The following is a 4,853-nucleotide window of genomic DNA, read 5'->3' as shown; positions in this document are numbered from 1 at the left end:
CAGATTCTTGATCTAAGAAGACATGTGGTATTTAACAGAGGCAGGTAAAGAGGACAGGCAGAGGGCTATCATTCAAAGATTTTAACAGTAAATTATTTTTAACCTGAACTAAGGTCACACAAGCAAGTCCTTAGGATAAAATCATAAATTGTTTAAAACCTACTTGATTCTCACAGCAAATCCATCAAACTGTCATTCCTTTGGTTTTTTTGGATGTTACTTTTTTTATTGCTTTTGTTAAAAGCTTTTGTTTGTGTTTCTAATCAATGTTTAACAGTTTTTAAAATTTCTTTGAAAGGAGGAGAGATGCAGACAAATACAAAAGAAAAAGATTTCCCCATCTATAGGTTCATTTTCTGAATACCAACAATTGCCAGGGCCGAGCTGGTGCCCAAGCCAGGAGCTGGGAATTCAATCTCCCATGTGGGTGGCAGGAATCTAATCACTTAGCCAACACTACCATCTCATAGTGTCTGTATTAGCAGGAAACTGCAGTCAGGAGCCACAGATAGGAATTGAACTCGGGCACTTCAGGAAGAAACTTGAGCATCGTAACTACTACCTTAAACATCTGTACCCTTGAGTTTGAAAATAATACTAAGAGATAACCATAATCTTAATCTATGCTAGAACATGAAACAGAACAGGAAGCAAATTAAGTGCTAATTTCCTTCATTCTCGATAATAAAATGATCTGGAACAGCAGAGAAGCAAAGGAAAAGTGGACAAATCTAGAGTCAACAAAAAAATAAGGACAAATTGGGACTGATGTTCAGGCATAACAAGCTAAACCTCTACCTGCAGCACCAGCATTCCATATGGGCATCAGTTCATTTCCCAGCTGGCTTTTAATCCAGCTCCCTGCTTGTGCTCTTGGAAAGCAGCAAGGACCCCTGCATCCATAGGATAGCCCTGAAGCAAGTTCCTGGCTTCTGGTTTCATCTGACCCAGCTCTAGCAATTGCAGCCATTTGAGGAGTAAACCAGCAGATTGAAGATCTGTCTCTCCCCCTCCCCTCCTTCCCTTCATCCCTTTTTATCTGTAACTCTGTCTTTCAAATAGAAAGCAAATAAATAAATCTTCCACAAAAGTACAAATTGGAAAATCAGAAAGCAATTTTATCATTGAACAAAACCAAGTTTTGGCTTCTTGCCCTAAGACAATAATTTGTCCACCAGACCTTCATTTTTAAAATACTTTTATTTTATTTTTGATGTTGGTTACATAGTTGACAAGGATGCACACTTATGGGGACCACTGATTCGAGTGAGGAAGTTCAAAGAGGGAAAAAAGGGGTGGGACAAATGCATCCAATTTTCCTTTTTTTCTCTTTCCTCCTGTATCTTCAGGATGACTGGGGAGGGGGATGAGCTGCCCAGTTACGTTAGTACTCGGGGATGAGGGATGTCCACTTGATGTCATCTTAGAAACCTCGATGTGGAGAAGAATGTTCAGAGGTTATTGCTTGAATGGTTTTGATAGTTCTGAGCTGCAGTTGGTTTCATCGATCAAAGGCTGAGAAAATCCTTCTAGGATCCTTCAGTTGAAGGAATCCACCCCCCACACCCCCTACCCAGTGCATTCACTCACCCGACACTTGCTGCCAAAGCATGGCCAAAAGAGTTATCTAGCCTGTTTTGCTCTCCATCTTACATGGTACTCAACATCCTCTGCAAATCTAAATGTGCTGACTGTGTTGTCCCCCATGTGCAATTGGGCATGCTGTCCACTGCACAGGCATCAGCAATCGAGGACATCTCAACACATGTATGTGGTCCAAGGTCAGATCACAAATCCTATGATTTTCCCTGTGGCCTCAGTTTTTGAGTCCAGTGGTCCAGTTGGTGAGTTTATCCAAGAAACTTCACCTGGGGTGACCCCAAGTCTAAGTCTTGCATTTACCAACCAGTATAGGGTCCAGTTCAGGCCATCGCCCAATTCAGCCTACTCATGCGCTGATGATTATAGTTGCTTTGATCAGTTTTGTCTCCAGCCCAATGTCCTATGCAAACCAATGGGTGTGCAACAGCCTAGCAGAACACAGTCTTCCATAGACTTGGCCCTTACGCACAGCAGTGGGAACTGCAGCTTAGTTGGGTGACGGTGACCATTAACCCCACCAGGCCCACCCCAAGCCATAGTTCCTACATGTGTAGACCAAGCCCTGTCTGGCACAGCCCCAGTTCTGGCTTTCAAATGGATAAGCAGGTGCCACAACCTAGTTTAGCCTGTCTATACCCACTCTTGTTCTTGTAAAAATCAGTGGGTACTGGAGCCTAGCCTAGTCTGGCACACCTCAGACCTAGCCCACACAGATACCGAAGGATGTCGCAGCTAAGTTCAGCTGGGCCTACCCCATTCCCAGCTCTCATACTCACTAGTGGGAACCACAGCCCTGCAGGGGCATCCCCTTAGCTACCCTGCCAGCCCCACACCAACCCGGAGATCTTGTGTATGCCAGCAGTTGCTATGACCCAGTTTGGAATAACCTAGCTCCCATCGGACTTGCCATCAGACACTGCACCCTGGCTTGGCCCAGCCTGTCCCCACCAATTATTGCTGGTGGATGCTACAGCCTAGTCCTGTCTAGCCTGCTCCTATCCCTGACCTTCACAAAAACTGGTTGGTGTAATGACCTAACCTGACCTGGTCTGCACCTCATCCTAGCTACTGAGTATGCCAGTATGCTATGGTTTGGCCCGACCCTGCCTGGTCTGCCCCACCAAGCCAGCTCACACACCTGCCAATAAGTGGAGCAGCCTTGACTGGCATCGCCTACTCCTAGCCTTGATTTACATGCTCAACAGCAAGAGTTACAGCCTACAAGTTCCCCCACCAGGCCGACTCCCAGACCTGGATCTCACATGGTGCTAGGCCCCTACCTGGCATAGCTCGCCCCCTAATCTTGGCCTTCGTTTGTGCTGGTGGATGTTGCAGCCTGGGCCGCCTTACATACAATACCTGTATGCACCTGCGGGTGTTGCAGCCTTAACCAGCCCACCTGAACCCAACACTAGGTCCCATGAGTGTCAGAGGGTTACACGGTCATACCTAGCTAAGCCCGTCATCACTCCCAGCCCTCAAGCAAATCAGCAGGTAATACAGTTCCACAGGGGTGAACCCCCAAATACCCCCATAGAATCTGCTCCCAGACCCAATTTCTATGACCTAACCTAATGTGATCCTCTCCCTGCCCCAACACTCACTGGTGGGTACTACTGACTAGCCCTCTCAGCCAGGCTTTCAAGCCCTACTTTTGTGTCTCCTGGTGGGTGGACCATGCTAACCAGCCCAGTTCAGGTCTCCCACTTGTACAGGTGTATTGGTCTGACCCAGAAACTTCCTCCAGGTCTCTCTTGCAAATCACCCAGTGTTAGCTTCCTTATTTACCTATTAGTGCAATAGTCTGGTTGGCCACATAGAAAAAAAAAAAGAATAAACAACTAAGCAGGCATACTGGTATAGTTAACACAAATTTGGCTTTCACCAGGTACAGAATGTGTGCCAGCCAGTGACTGTTTTTCTCCCAGCAATGCAACACTTGCCTAGGGACAAGGCAACCTAGGCAGTTGCCTACAGCTCCACCAGCATATTTTTGCCCAAACAGAAATAAAATAAAAAATCTAAGATAATGAAAGATCTATAGAACTACGATGAAAAACTGGTTAGAGAAGATCATATATACATATGCTAATATTTTAATCTAAGTGAAAAATCCAAATATATAGCTGACATTACATGAAATAAAAAATGTCTGAGAATTTTCTATGGCTTCAAATCTCAGAACATCTTTCTCTCCTTACAGATTTGAGCATGATTGTCTTCTCTTTGTAATCTTAATGACATCAAAACTGTCATCTGATTTGTGAGAAATTTCAGCCTCTTACAAAGAACTACTTGGCTTTCTCAAAGCTTTATGGAGTTCCTGGAAGTCCCTACTGTGAAGCCACGATGGACCCACTGCGTTGCCAGGCTCCTCAGCCAGGGCTGTCACGCATCTCTGCCAAGCCCAAGCTGTGCTGATGACAATGCCCAAAGAATTACATCTTCTTGGAGCTCAGGGCATTGTGACAAGTGGCATACTGGAGAGTTGACGGTCTTCCACCTGAGCAACAGTTTGTGAGCAAAATGGCAAAGTTCATTTATTTTGGTACTGGGGGTTCCCGAATTTATTCTGCTTGGGGTGGCATGAAGAAGTTGGGTGCTACTCAATTCAAGTCCTGTCTCTGCTTCTGATTCCAAATCCCTGCTAATTGCACCCTGGGAAATAGTAAGTGATGTTTTGAGTATTTGGACCCCTGCAAATCGCATGGGAGACCTGGACTCCTAACCTTGTCCTGGTCCAGACTCAGCTGTTGTGGACATTTGAAATGTGAACCAATGGATGGAAAATTTCTCTCCCTCCCTCCAACTCTCTTTTATCTCAAACAAATTTTTGAAAAAAACATATTGAAACAAATTTTTTTAAAAAAAGATTTATTTATTTTTATTGGAAAGGCACATTTACAGAGAGAAGAAATAAGAGAAGAATCTTCCATCTGTTCGTGCACTCCCCAAGCAGTCACAACAGCCAGAGCTGAGCTGATCTGAAGCTAGGAGCCTGGAGCTTCTTCTGGGTCTCCCACGTGGGTGCAGGTTCCCAAGGTTTTGGGTCATCCTCAACTGCTTTTCCAGGCCACAAGCAGAGAGCTGGATGGGAAGTGGAGTAGCTGTGGAATTAATTGATGCCGATATGGGATGCCAGCACTTACTTGCAAGGTGAGAATTAAGCCACTGAGCCATTGCACCAGGCCCAACACAAACATTTTAAAATCATTATTTCTGCTTGCAGAAGTAATAAATGAGCTCCCTAC

This window comes from Ochotona curzoniae, unplaced genomic scaffold, assembly GCF_017591425.1.
Source record: "Ochotona curzoniae isolate NIBS_2020 unplaced genomic scaffold, NIBS_Ocur_1.0 contig_64, whole genome shotgun sequence".
Classification (NCBI taxonomy): domain Eukaryota; kingdom Metazoa; phylum Chordata; class Mammalia; order Lagomorpha; family Ochotonidae; genus Ochotona; species Ochotona curzoniae.
Note: the sequence above shows the minus strand (reverse complement) of the source record.